Source organism: Panthera onca, chromosome B2, assembly GCF_046562875.1.
Source record: "Panthera onca isolate mPanOnc1 chromosome B2, mPanOnc1 haplotype 2, whole genome shotgun sequence".
Taxonomy (NCBI): Eukaryota; Metazoa; Chordata; class Mammalia; order Carnivora; family Felidae; genus Panthera; species Panthera onca.
Window position 1 is genome coordinate 12,222,546 of NC_138343.1, and position 15,431 is coordinate 12,237,976.

General features: G+C 44.4%; 1 non-coding gene across 1 annotated transcript; it reads right to left on the reverse strand.

Annotated features, from left to right (window-relative positions):
• Nucleotides 1-4,669: 4,669 nt before the first annotated feature.
• Nucleotides 4,670-4,732, reverse strand: LOC132668120 (U7 small nuclear RNA). Its single transcript, XR_009605478.1, has one exon. It is a non-coding gene; the product is annotated as a U7 small nuclear RNA (small nuclear RNA).
• Between the last annotated feature and the right edge of the window lie 10,699 nt (nt 4,733-15,431).

Sequence of the window (15,431 nt, forward strand, 5' to 3'; positions counted from 1 at the left end):
GTCCCATCTCTTCATCTGTTTTATAATGAGAATATTGAGCCAACTTGCGTCCGGGGACCCTCCCTGTGTTTACTTCCTTTAATGTGTGTATCTGAAGCCTTCAGGCAGAAGGATTGCCATTTTCAGGCCAGCAAGAGTACTAATTAGAGGATCCTGCCCCAGTGTAACACAATTTTTCATCCCTGAAACTCTCAGAAGTTTAATGACAACAAAAACAACAGACACTAAGTTCCTGAATTAATTCTATGTTTTCCTTTAAGAATATACAGCATCTCAGGACGCCTGGGTGGTTCAGTCAGTTGAGCATCTGACTCTTGATTTCAGCTCAGGTCATGATCCCAAGATTGTGGAGCCTACTTAAGTTTCTCTCTTTCTCTTTCTCTCTCCCTCTGCCCCTCTCCTCCCCCCCCCACCCCTTCCCACACTATCTCAAAGTAGGCTTGCATGAATGCCAATTATTCGAAAACCCTTCTTGACCACATATTACTTATTTGGGTTTGGGAGGTGAAGGGGGGGTCACAGAGGTGAAAGCCCCGTGGTCCCTGCCCTCAGAGCTCAGACACAGCAGGGAATATAGAGGTCACATCTGCTCTGTAATATGGTACCAAGTGGGTCTTATTATATGAAACCCCCTGACAAAGCACCCAAAAATGGAGCGATCTACTCTGCCTAAAAAGGAAAAGGAAAAAGAAGACTTCCTGGAGGTGGTGACATCAAACCAGCTCTGAAGGATAAAGTAGAGAAAAAAAGAGGCTGCAACAGGGGGCAGGGTAATCCAGAGGGTGAATTGGGAACGGGAAGGATTGCCATCAGGTGAAGCTGGAAACGAGAATGGGAATGCGAGGGGGCTTTGAACGATACACAAAAGCATTTGGACTTCACCTTTAACTGGGAGAGTTCAATGATCAGATTAGTATTTTGAGGAGGTCAAAGTGTTGTGGTGAGAGGTTTTGAACACGGAAAATCTGGAGGCAAGAAGAACAGCCTGGAGACTATTATAATAGGTCAGGTGGCAAGGGATGGGGGCCTGTGCTAAGACGGTACCAGAAAAGATGGATTTGGAAGACATCCCAGAGGAAAAAGAACCCACAGGAACATGGAAGCTAATTGAATGTGAGAGATAACAGATAAGGGGAGCATGAAAATAAGACTCTCGTGGGTTTTTATTAGATTGGTGGGGTCCGGTGGGCGATGGTCTCCTCTACGCTAACAGACGTGGATAAGCTGTGCTATGCAGAGCGTGGGGCTTACGAAAGGTGAGTGATCTGTAGACTGGCTGCATTTGGAAAATCACAAAGGCACTATAAATAGAACCCACAAACAAAAGGCTTTACATGGCATAGACTTTACATGGCAGTGAGATATTAATGATGTAAGAAAATTACAAAATGACTCAAAGGAATGTTGAGATTTGGGGAAAATGTGTTTTTGAGAGTTTGAAGTTATAGCTTGTTTAGAGTTATGTTTGCTTGCTTGTGTGTGCCATTTTGGTATGTGGTGGTGTGTATGGGTGTGCTTAGTGCTTTTTGCATGCTTCTTGTTTGTATAAGACCGTCTTTAACCCTAAAATGGAAATGATGTGATAACGACACAATGGTGTGACAAAGGGAGGAGAAGCAATCAAAGTTGGCAAGCCAGCTTCATTCACCAATGTGCCTTCTTGCCCCCACGGAAAATGACTACAGAGCAAGTACACTGTAGCATGCACTAAAATATTTTGCATTTCTATACACAAACAAGATGCAAAATAGATCATTTTATTTTATTTTTAAATGTTTGTTTATTTTTAAGAAAGAGCGTGAGCAGGAGAGGGAGGGGGGCAGAGAGAGAGAGGGACAGAATATCTGAAGCAGGCTCTGTGCTGACAACAGAGAGCCCAATGAGGGCCTCAAACTCATGAATCCTGAGATCATGACCTGAGCTGAAGTTGGATGCTTAACCAACTGAGCCACCTGGGTGCCTCACAAAATATTCTTTTAAAATTAATTTTGCCAGAGACATGTAATGAATGATTCAATAAGCCACCTTTTGCAATATTTGCAATTAATAACAGTATTAAATACAATAACACCTATTGCAAAAAAAATTTTGCAATATTTGCAATTAATAACAGTATTAAATATAGAACCTTTCCTGACACGGGGAAGTATAGAGCCTATAATTTTGTGAGTAAAGAAAGCTGTGAAACTATGTATAGACTAATTCTTTTAAAAACTATGTTCCATATATTACACCTGCATACACATAGGCATAGGAAAAAAATATCTACCCATAGTTTACCAGTGAGTATCTCTATGTAGTGGAATTATTGGAGATTTTTATTTTCTACTTAATAATTTTCTGCATTTTTCAGGGTTTCTAAGATAAACTTGAAAAGTTGTATTTGAATTTCCAGTTTCCAGGCCAACCTGCAAAGAGCTGGAAAATGGTCACCCCTGTCCTCCCAACGAGACGAAAGTGGAACAAGCTAAAATTCAGTGACTCTTCTGGGATCCACCAGAGAATTGAGGTCACAGAGCAAACTGCTGTCCCCAAAACTGGAGAGACAGACAGACAGACAGACAGACACAGAGAATCACAGCTGACATGGAACAGAAGTGCACAGCCAGAGCCAGCATCTGTCGGAACACTTAAACTATAATGGACAAATTACTGGAGGCTCTGAGTGCTCTAGACTGGGGGTTAAGAACTTCTGCGGGGCCTGGTCCCAAAGGCCTCCCACCTGCTTTCCTGAGTTTTAAACTCCAGGAGCCCTACCAGGTTCCCACAGTGAAGATGGGTGGAAAATCCCCTCCTGCTTCCGGTTGGGGAGTGGGAGTGACGGAGTGAACATTTTTAAAGAAGCCCAAAGCATTCTATTCTCCTCAGAAAAGCCTGCCCTCGAGAGAAACTGTAACCGGATGTAACCGAGGGGGGTTTTGCCAGAACATAACCAACCAGGGGAAGGGAAATACCCAACTCTGGCTCTCTGGAAGGAAGACCTAAGGACAGGACTGAAAAACACTTTCCCTGCCCCCACACCTTCCCACCACATCAATCAGGGCTTCTGTATAATAACGGTGACTACAGCTGAAAGACCTACAGGCCTGTGACCCCATTTAAGGAGTCTCTAGGAAAAGCCAGAGACAATGGGGCAGACAAAAACAGTGACCCCAGAGGGAATGTCACCCTCTGATGCCATAGATACAGCAAAGGGTAAACACAGCCTAACTGCTGGCCAGATTCACACAAAACCTCATGTCAAAAGTCTAACTATCTCGTTTCTTTCACCCCATATATCCTGTCCAGCTTTCAACGACAACAACAAAATACAAGGCGTAATTTAAGGCACAAACCACGGTCTGAAGTGACAAAGCAAGCCTCAGAACCAGACTCCAACGTGACAGAGTTGAGAATTATCAGAATAGGAATTTAGAAATAACAGTGGTCAATATGTTAAGGGCTCTAACAGGAGAAGGAGACAACGCGGAAGGTGGGTGATGTAAACAGAGAGATGGAAACTCAAAGAAAGAATCAAAAGTAAACGCCAGAAAGCTAAAACACTGTAACAAAAATGAAGAATGTCTTTGATGGGCTCCTCAGGGAACTGGACACAGCTAAGGAAAGAATCGGTGAGCTTGAAGATATGTCAGTAAAAACTTCCCAAGCTGTAATGCAAGGAGAAAAAAAAATTGAAAAGGCAGAACAGACTATCCAAGAACTGGGTGACAATTGAAAAAAATGTTTAAGTAATAGTGAGAGAATTTTCCAAAATTAATGACACCAAACCACAGATGCAGGGAGCTGAGAGAACACCAAGTAAGATAAATACCAAAAATTCGACACCTACACATATCATATTCAAACTGTAGGAAATCAAAAACAGAGAGGAAATCTTGAAAGAAGCCAGAGATTTATTTTTTGTTAACTTACCTGCAGAGGAACGAGGACAAGAATTATATCAGACTTCCTTTCAGAAACCATGCAAGAGGAGAGTGGAGTGAAATATTTTCAATGTTGAAAGAAAAATCCACCAAACTAGAATTCTCTACCGCACGAAATGATCCTTCAAACATAAAGTCATGACTTTCTCAGACAAATAAAAATTAAGGAAATTTGTCACAAGTCGACCTGCCTTGCAAGAAAGGTTACAAGAAATCCTTTGAAAAGATGGACAACGATCTAGGTCAGAAACTCAGATCTGCGTAAAGCAAGGGAGAACATCGGAGAAGGAATGGAAGAAGTAAGCCAAGAGCCCCTACTCACACTAAAGAGGCAGGAGCCCACAGTTACCTACCATTGTCACCACCACTGCCAAGGTCAGAGCTCTGTGAGGGCAGGGCACACTCTGCTGCTACAGGTGCTAGAACTGCCCTGACCGAGTAGACACCCAGGAGCTTCTGGAAGCTCCATCAGAAGCAGGAAACAAAAAATGGCTTCTTTCCTCTTTCGTTCAACCCCCATCAGTCTCCCACGGATAACTGGGATGGTCTACCCTTTGGTCACCAGGCACTCCCCTCATCACTCTACCCCATAACAAGGACAGGGACAGCATCACGCATCTGCCCCACGGCAGGCAACTGTTCCAGCTGAGACGAAGACACCCTCACCCTCTTCCTAAGAAGGGAAAGCGCAAATCCTGTCCGCTACCATAGCCACCTCTGGGAGATACTACTTTTTTTTGGGGGGGGGGGGTCTTCCGGTAAAGACCAGAAAACCTGCTAGACAAATTCTAAAAGAGCTGTTAACACTAACACTGGGAGATACTACTTCTGCTTCCAGTTCAGCCACAGTCTTGATTTATTATATTCTACAATCGAAAGACCGAATTGTAAAGTTAACAGCCACCAACGAAAATGACAGACCTGGAGCCTGATGGGCCAAAACAGAAGAGAGAAAGGATGCCAACAGGCGCCAACATTTTCTACATAAAATAGAAGGAAGGAGGGAAGAAATCGGTTTTATACGTTTAGGGGTTGTGGGTTGAATTGCGTGGCCCCCAAAGCTGTGTTCAGGTGCTAGCCTCCAGGCCCTGTGAACGTGAGCCGAGTTGGGAACGAGGTCTTTGAAGACGTAATCAAGTTAAGATGATGTGGTTCTGCGTGAGCAGTGGTACGGACACACGTGGAGAGAAGATGCCACGTGACAGCGGAGGCCGAGACCCGGTGAGACAACTACGAACCAAGGAACGTGGAAGTTTGGCAGCAACAGCCGGAAGCTGGAAGAGGTAAGGAAGGACTCTCCCCCAGAGCCTTCAAAGGGAGTTTGGCCCCGTTGGCCCCTTGATTGCGGACTTCTAGCCCCTGAGCACTGTTAATGGAACGGGACAAAAGTTGTATTTACTTGACAGTTTTTACAAGGCGCCCTCCGGATCCCCAGTTGTCCTTGCCTTGCGGTGGCAGCTGGGACACAGTTGGGCATCTGGATCCCCTCCCCTGGTTTAGCCTCACTTGGAACACGTTTTACAAGAACCCAACTGTACCTTTTATCCCCTAGTACAACATATCCTGACTTCTTTCTTCAAGTATACGTCTAATTTTCAGGCAAATGCTTAGCTGCTGTGGTTTTTAGAAATTTCAATGGGGGCGCCTGGGTGGCTCAGTCGGTTCAGCACCCAACTCTAGATTTTGGCTCAGGTCGTGATCTCATGGTTCGTGAGGTCGGGCCCTGCGTCGGGCTCCGTACTGCCAATGTGGAGTCTGCTCGGGATTCTCTTCCTCTCTGGCCTTCCCTGGCACTCTCTCTCTTTCAGTAGATAAATAAACTAAACAAAAAAAAAAAAAAAAAAAAGAAAGAAAGAAAAGAAAAGAAATTTAGATGAAAGTGTTAAAAAATTTTAGGAGTATTTAATTCTCTCTATGCATTTATTGGACCACTGTTGTGGTTTTTTTGTTTGTTTGTTTTTGTTTTTTGCTCATCTAATTTGTACCTGTATTAGTCAGGGTCCCAGCAGGAAGCAAGCGACACCCTAACATTAGGATGATTTGAGGAGGTGGGTGCAGGGTATGGAGAAAGAACGAGAAATGGGACCCATTACAGCAGAGCCATCGCCAGCCCTGGGACCAAAGGGACACATGACATTTAAATGGAAGAGCGTATCTTAGAAGAAATATCTGGATTGTACCATGTAGTAGAATGCAGGGTGCTAGATGCAGGGGAAAGAGTGATACACACTCTCCTCCCTCCTGTAAGTGGGACTTTACAAGCAGCGGGGAGACAGAGACGCTCAACAAATGACTACGCAAATAACTGTCACAGGCAATGCGTGAGTTCCATGAATGAGAAGTAGAGAAGGCTATGAGAGACTTCAGCAGAGCGGTAGGACCTGGTTCCCACCATCGGGGAAGGCTTTTCTGAGAAAGTGATGTTCAAGCTGAAATCTGCGGGATGCAGAGGGTTTCCAGCTACAGGAGTGGGCAGGGAGGGATGCGTGTGACCTGATGCGAACAGACGCTTCTGTCGTTGGAAAAAAAAAATGGCGCATCAAAGTTTCCCAGAGAAACCTCATATCGTTGAAACTCACCCCCAGGAGGGTGAGGGGAGAGATGTGGAGCTGGAAAATGGGGAGGAACCAAATCATGCAGGGTCTCCAAGGTTGGGTTGTGGATTTGGAACCGTATGAGGAGAGAAAAAGAAAAAAAAGGATTGTAAATGGGGATGGGATGCCAGGATCTGTCTGCATTTCTAAAAGATTCCTGGGGTGCCTGGTTGGCTCAGTCTGTTAAGTGTCTGACTTTGGCTCAGGTCATGATCTCCTGGTTCATTTTGTTAGTTGGAGTCCCTCATCGAGCTCTGTGCTGACAGCTCAGAGCCTGGAGCCTGCTTCGGATTCTGTGTTCCCCTCTCTCTCTGCCCCTCCTCTGCTCGTGCTCTGTCTCTCTCTGTCTCTCAAAAATGAATAAACATTAAAAAAAAAAATGTTGCGGTTTGTTGGTTTTTTTTTTTTTTTTTTTTTTTGTCCTAAAGACAAGGGCTGTATTTTCTAATCCTGTGTGGTAACCTTACACGAATTGATGCTTAACATATTTATTGAACTGCATTTCAATTCTGTAAGAATGGTGTTTTGGGAATTGTGTTTAGTAGTAAAAACTAAAGGAGGGAGTATGGAATTAAATTTGGGACTGAGCAATACTTACTTCCTTCTGGAAATCTATTTTCTCTGATTACTGTATGTCATGGCCACATAAAATGAAAAAAGATACAATTTCTGAAAACAGCATAATAACATCAGCATGGAGAAAACAGTATTTCTAACAGATACTGGTGAAAAGCATCAGCAATGAAATCAGACCGAATGAGTTTGAATTCCGGTTTACTTGCTGTGGGTCCTTGAGCAAGTTACTTAGCCCCTCTGTGCCTCAGTTGTCTTATCTGCGAAAAGAGATTATAATAGTACCTAGTTCATCTTTTTGTGGTAAGATTACAAGAGAATGCATTAAGAGCTTGTCAAAGACTGCCAGGCACGGTTAAGTGCTCAATGAAAGTCACCTATTACTAATTGCATACAAATTTCATGGTGTGTATAAAAAGTGGCTTTCCCTGACTATAAAATACCTAGCTCTTTAAAATGTTCCCGTTCCTTGATTCCTAACAGTAGCTATTGTTTATGTGCTCATAATAATTATACAATGGCAATATGACTTTTACAAAATGTTTAATGCGTCAGGGTTGGTTGGGCTCATTATAACAAGTAATAAGATCCCTCCCCAATATCAAATTGTTTTCAGATACGTTCTGGATAATGCATTTTAAGAAACGCTAAACCTAACAACACATAAGCCCGTGGCACGTCATCTTCCTTGATTTCCAGGTGATAAGAAGTGTTACTAACCATGTCTGGGGTTCACAAAGAGTCATGGTCTTTATCCTTTTTCCCTCTTGCCCATATCTCAACTGCCAGGCAGCTGTGCATTTTAATACTGTTTCTTCCCCAATCTCTCCCCATGTATTTGGAAGTGAAAATGTGCACATCAGTGCTTGAACATTCACACAAATTGATTACTGAGGCTCATGAAGGTTAAAAGCTATCCTTTAGCTCAGTAGACAAGAGACTCTCCTTCTTCTACCTACAAAACAAGGTTTCTAGTCTGTCAGTTTCATAAATCACTGTCCAACCAGTGCATGACAGATAAAGATCAGAGAACAAGTTAGCGCTGAACTGGTTACAGATTGGAAATCAGGTGACAGCAGGCTCTATTGTTTCTTCTGTAATGTACCCCAAATGGGGACGCTTTTGTGCACGGGTGAGCACAGCCCATACTTGTTGACAGAATTATTTTTAGCAAGTAATGCTTTCCCATTTATAAAACCCAGAAAGAGGCAGCATAGTGTGTAGGCGGTAGTTCTCAACCCCGGCTGCCGATCAAAATTACCTGTGGAGCTTTATAAAATGTGCAGATCCCATGACCTCACTCTAAACCAATGGTTCTCAGCCTGGGCTGCACATGTGAATCGCCTGGGGAGTTTTTGAAAACCAGGAGACCTGCCAGGCGGCCCCACCCGGGACCAATTGCATCAGAATCTCTGGGGGAAGGGCCTGGAGAGAGGCATTGCTTAATCAGCTCTCCAGGTGATTTCTAATATATAGCCTGGCCTGAATACCACCGTTCTAGATGTTTTGAATTCACTTATTCATCTAACAAACATGTACTGACTGCTACTATAGACAAGGCATTGCTGGCCTCAGAGCAGTTAAGGACATAAACACTTCCCTGCTCTCCTGGGATTAGAAATCTGAATCAAAACCTTCAGACGGGGGGCCTAGGCATCTGAAATATCTAGAAGCTAATCAGCCAAGATTGAGAATCATCAGGGTGGGTAGCAGAGAGAGCAGGGAGTCCGATGGCTGTGTTTGAATCTTGGCTCCTCTGTTCATTGGCTGTTTGATCCTGGGTAAGTTATGTAACTGTTCTAAGCCTCTGCTTCCTTATCTTTAAAATGGTGGAAAGCAAATCTTCTGTTCTAAGGCTGTTAACGTGTTCTAAATAATAATTTCTGAAAATTGATAGAAATCTCAGCACAGTAGCTGGTACCTAGGAGGCATTCAATAAATGTTTGTGTTCTCCCTTTGTCTTGAAAGCGATATGTATGCTAAGTACCTATGATGTACTATTGAAATACCAGATATTGGCCCTGGCTTTCCAGGAGTTACAGTGTGATAAACAATTAGTCGCCACATCATACATAAGCTATTCCTAGGTGTGTGTTGTGGGTTTCTTTCATTGCTGCAAGGGTTCCGAATGGAGAGAAATAATCACTGAAAATCAGGAGCCAGAGAGTTCCTAAAGAGGAAGAATTTGAGAGGGGTTGTAGAGGTGGGTATGTTTTGCCAGAAGAGGAGAGGGGGGTTCGCACAAGCTGAGGAAACAGCACAGCAAAGGAAACTTGTAGATGATACCTGAAGGCAGGTCATGTTTAAAAGAGACATATACCTTTTCACCATTATTTGACACGTGTCTATGCATGTCATTGATCAAGAAAGTGGAGTTTACCTTTTTTTTTCAGTATCTGCATGAATTACAGTGTAAGGGTTTTATGTACTTAAGAACATGTATGAGGTTTCTGTTTGGAATGATATATCCATTTGTTTTATATGCATATTCCTCAACATGTTATTTCGGAAAATGCTGCATGCATCTATTTATTTCTACTTGCGTTGTCCTTGGGGGTACCAGTGTCTTCGCAGACACTGAAACTCGCTAGCCTCATAAATAACAATGAATTTTCCCAACACGAAGAACAAAGAGCTGAATCAAGATGACATCATCCTTCTCACAGCGAATTTTCATTCAGGTTAGGAGCGAAGTCCTGCTAGAGATTTGTCCAGAGTATTAGTCCCTGACCAATTGTAAACGGCCGAGAGAGTGGATTTGTTTAAAAGCAAGCCTGTCTGGCTGTTCGAGGAAGGCAGGGAGCACCTCGCAGTAGCCGCCTCCTACCAGGCGGACCAGCGGCACGTTCCAGCCTCCCCTGCGAGGTCTGGACCTCCTCGCAGGCTCTGTGGACTGTGGCTGACGGCGTATCCCTCCTCTGCTGGGATTACTTGGAATGACCTACTTTGAAAATGGTGTGAACTCGGCCCAGCGCCAAGGAGTTGGGGTGCAAACAGGCCTGCCCAGAGGGCTTCCAGCAGAAGAGAGCAGTCTCAGTCTCTCTCTCTCTCTCTCTCTCTCTCTCTCCCCTCCAGGAGCCTTGTGTACGGTTTTGATTGGGGGCGGGGGTTGGGGAGGGGTTGCTCTTTTTTTTTTTTTTTTTTTTTTTAATTCCCAGGGCCTTGGCTGTTACAATTCATCTTTCTGCTCTTGGAGTGCGGGCTATTGATTGGCTGAGCCTGCTGTTTACGTCAGAGAAAGGCAGCCAATCAGAGCAGGACTCTGCCTGTCTCCCTGCAGCAAACAGCTGAAGTAGTAATAAACAGGAACGCGAGGTAGAGCCCGAGCCCAGCTGCAGCCGGCTGTGTGCTTTCCAGGGCAAGGCCAGGAGAGAGCACAGGGACTCAAAGCTGAATGACAGATCAGGGGCCTCCCGAGGCCAGGACCTTGGCCCCCCACGTGGAGCGTTGGCTAAGCCTCCCTTCCACCCAGGTTCATTTTACTCTGAGTATCTGGCTTTGGAAACCACCATAGATGGTTCTGGGGCGTGGGAAAGGAAGAAACCGGGGGCGGGGGAAGGGAACAGAAATGTTGGCGATTACCTTACCTCCACACTTGCAGGGATGACTCTAGATAATCCTATTCTCCCCCTGCCCTCAGGACTGCCCACCAAAAAAAGGAAGGCAGCGTTCAATCTAAGGGATTTATCAGTACTCATAAATCAGCTTAAAAATGACTTTTTTATTTTCCAGAGCAGCTGCCCTGCATTCAGAATAGGTAAATTCCAAGTGCTTACCATCTGATAAGATTTTTTTTTAAGTGAAGTATTTGTTTATACACATATGAAGAGAATAGAGTCTGGCTTATCAACTTTTCCCTCAGGATACTTACAGCATAGTCATTTATTTGTGTTGAATCAGCTTGGGCTGTTATGAAATATGAAGGAAGAGAGAAATTCTACTTTACCTCTTCTATTTGAACCTAAAATGGAATACTCGGGATTTATCTGTAAAGTCCATTTAAAAGTATATACAGTTGACCCTTGAACAAAACGGGGATGGGGGTTAGGGGCGCTGACCCCTATAAAGTTGAAAATCCTGCTATAACTTTTGATTCCCTAGAACCTTAGCTGATAGCCTACTGTTCACGAGAAGCCTTACCCATAACATAAACACTGAATTAACATGGATTATGTATGTTATATGTATTATATGCTGTGTCCTAACAATAAAGTAAGCTAGAGAAAAGAAAATGTTATTAAGAAAATCATAAGGAAGACAAAATACATTTAAGTACTGTACTATGGGGTGCCTGGATGGCTCAGTTGGTTGAGTGTCTGAGTCGGTTCTAGCTCAGGTCATAATCTCACTGTTGTGGTATCGCGCCCTGCATTGGGCTTCGCACGGAGCGTGAAGCCTGCTTGATCCTCTCTCCCTCCCTCCCTCTCTGCCCCTTTCCCACTTGCTCTCTCTCTCTCTCTCTCTCAAAATAAATAAACTTTCTAAAAAATGCATTTACGTACTATACTATAAAAAATCCACACGTACATGGACCTGTGCAGCTCAAACCTGTGATGTTCTAGGGCAATTCTGACCTGCTGCTCAGAGCGCTTCTCTCCCTGTTTATTTGGATTTTTTAAAGGCGTAAAGACATCCCCCCCCCCCCGCCCTGCCCCCACGATTCTCCACTCTGAAGTCCCCTCAGTGGCCAAGGGCTCCTGTGAAACCCACTACCTTCAGTTTCCTCCGGGCATTCCGGTCTTTTTCAGACCTTGGTTTATGGACTGCGATCAGTTGAGGGCTGGAGAAACTTTCCTGAAAGAAAGACCGAGCAAAATGTTAAAAATGGAATCATCACCCCGAAATGCTAAGCATGATTCTTCACATAAATTCACAGTTGGTAGCACGCTGGTAAATGTTGGCAAAAATGCGCTCTAAGGGTTTTAAAACAGGAAAAGATGAGCAAATTTTGTACCTATCTGAAGTGTGTTCTGAATCTCTTCCGTGCATCTTAGGCTCGCTGTTGCTGGCACTGGCCCCCTCCCACTTGCTCTGAGGGCAAACTGGATGGGGGGGGGGGCGGATGAGAAAGAGGGGGAAAGCAATAGCATTACAACATGAGTTCGACACACAACAGTTACTGACTATACTCACCATATGGGCCAGGCCGGATCCTTACGTTATCTTTGGCAGACTATTGTCTCTTTCTTCAATCTAACTCCTTGGGGCCTTTTAGCTGACAGATATAAGAATAGAAGCTACAATGAAGCTGACAATTTATATCAGGAGGAACACTCACACAAGCCTCACCCTGGCAGTTTTAATTTAAAATGCTGAATGGAGATGGCTGTGCCTGAGACTTGATGGCTTCCAGGCAAAAAAAAAAGACCCACACTCCTCTGGTGGGACAGTAGGCATGTCTGCTGGGCCACCAAGCCCTGCACTGAGAATCTCCTCTTGGATGCAGGAGTAGAGCCAACTAGAGGAGAGGAGAGGAGAGCCAAGGGCTGAGAAAGAGAGAAGGGCCAGTAAAGGAAGACAGAGTCAGGAGGCCACGTGTCTGTTAGTGTCTGAACCTGGGGAAGAGTCCTAATGATGGAGACAGGGCTCTGCAGGCAGCTTAGCCATGGGGGATGGACACGTCTAATGTGGTTGAGTAGACACGTCCATATTTTTTTCCCCCAAAAGAGTGGAAGTGGTTTCTGTTTTCATTTTACAGACCAAGTGAAATGTTGTAGGCTTTGTGAGGTTCTCTCTCATCAGTCGCTAATATTCATTAATGTATTAAACACCTGCATGCATGTGGTGCTTCGTGACGTGTCACTCAAGAGCGGGGCAGCCCTAAAGGAATATGGAGGTGCAAACAAAGTCAAGGGAGTGTCTTCACGCCCTTGATTGTAGTGCCACATCTTCCTCCTCTTTCCCCCCCTTGAAGTTTTGTAAATGTTTCTATTTAGAACATCTGCTTAACTTTCACTAGATCAGCCACAAGAATAATGACTACAAAGAGGGGAAGGAAAAAGAGTAAAGAAGGGGTAAAGGTTTGGATGCTCAGACAAGCCAGAAGACGCTTGAACATTTCACGTGGACTAAGCCATCCTTTGCCTGACGAAGAGACCGTTCACCTACTGCTAAAAATTCCCGAGCTTCTATTTTCCCTCCGTCCTGAAGTTTTTCAAGTTTTTGAGCAAAGACCATAGAACCAGAAATTCACAAAGGGTCCCTCTCCTGTCCAGGTGGTCTGGCGTACGTGGTGACCCTTCTTCCCTTCTTCTCTTTCTTCCTCTCTGTCCTACATATCACCTGTTTAAAGAACCACATTGAATTCGGTGGTCGTAAAAGGAAATACTATAAGACAGACCTGGAAGAAAGAAGATATATCATCCGTACCTATAGCAGAGATGGTAGTGACTGGGCAAGAGCAGGGAAGGAACATTCCATCACCTCTAGGGGGAGGGACATACCATGATGAGGAAGGAGAGAATTCTAATTCAATATCAAGGGTGAAAATTTTTGAAGCCTTCCAAAGATGTAGGCAAATAAACCTGAAGTGTGTTTGGGGACATAGCTGTGATTAGATTTTGCTTTATCATCTTCCATACAAGGAAGATCATTCGTAAGCAGACAATAGAGTGTTGTCAGCTTTTCAGTGGGGAATCCAGGTATAGCATCCCCTAATGCCCAGATCCCAGGAAGATGCCGAAAGGAAAGCAGGAAGCTATATTCAATGCATAGAAATAAGAAAAACACGGTGTTACGAGGTCTCAGTCACAACCAGAAGGAAGAAGTGAGGGTACAAATATCAATTAATGCTTAGTAGGGGCTTCGTATTCGCTGGTGACAGAACTATGGTTTAGCAAGGAATTCTCTTTCATTCCATGATTGCCAGTGGCGAGGACTGGTCCACGTGTTGGAAATATCTATACTGCATCATTGTGGGAAGGATGTTCATTTCATCTAGGAGATGGCAAAAAATGAGCTCAAGCCGGTCACCGGGTGTCAGAGCGGCAGGAAAGTGATTTTCTTCTTTAGATTCTGCGCTGAGGTCTGCTGGCACCCTGCATTAATATGAAATTAACAACACATCACTCACCTGGAACTTAGCATCTAAAAAAAGCTCACATTGTGCTTTAAGCCTTTTATTACCAAATAATAGAAGTCATGAGGTTAAAGTTTGTTCCTGCAGCGTTCCCTGAGACATCCGTCCAATTTTACGTGGGGGATGAATGTCTATGCTGTGTGCATCTTTGTCAGTTGAAGATGGGATCAAAGAGCTGGTGGTTCAATATTAAGGCTCAGTCCCTCACGCCACCCCACCCCAATCACATATATATGATTTCCTGCTTGCAAGGCACTCCGGAAAAAAAAAATTTTTTTTTTTCAAATAAGAAATACCTTTTATGTTCCCGTTCATTGTCATTATTATTATTTGCTGTGTCTCAACGGTATGACTCATTCCAACTAAAAGCCCCCAGGAGAATAGAGGAGAAAGGCTAAGAAGCAAATTTCATTCAATAAATTACTATTGGGCTCTTACTATGTTTGCCACCAGGCGGCTAGAGTCCCCGCAGGGTTCGCAATCCCGTGCGTGGGCTATGTCAGGCGGAAATGCAAATAACTCTAAATCAGGGCAGAGTAGGCTAAGTATCTTACCAAAGTTGGTAAAAATGTGGAAAAGGGGATAGGTCACCATATGAAAAGGCCCAGCCAAGGTTTCCTAGAGAAAGTGGTAAATGGAAAAGGGTAAGTAAGCCAGATATCAGCCGGGATCCTCACCACCCCCCCCCCCCCGCCCCTCCTCCCCTGGCGGGGGCCAGATGGAGGTCAGACTGGCCTGTATCCGGACTCGAGGTCCAGCCCTCCGCGTCACGGCCTCCCCGTTCCTGCCTCCACTTGGCATCGTTCACCAGTCTTTGGTTTTAATACTCCTCCAGGTGTCCTGCCTTGTTGTCCCTTCATTCTCCTCTTTGCTGCCTCCCTGCCTTTTTCCTCTGGGGAGAGAGGCAGAAAAACCCAAATTACCTTCATTTGCTTAAACACCATAATTCATCCTATATTTTATCCTCCACTCTTCCTTCCGATGAAGGACTGGGGCCTACTTTTCCCAACAAAGCGATCCACTGATGTACCATTTTCTTACCGAAAGACTTGCTTCCCACCACCCCCCCCCCCCAAAATAAATTCTGGTTTGATACACTTTTATTTTTAACTCGCTGAAATGACAGTTTTGCAAGGCAGCGCTGGAAGATAAGGCCATTCCTAGGGTCAGAAGTTATAAGACCCGGAAGAATTCTTACAGATTTTTCAAATACCTGTGTCTCATTTTACATATAAGAAAACAGGCTCAGGGCTGCTCAGGGGG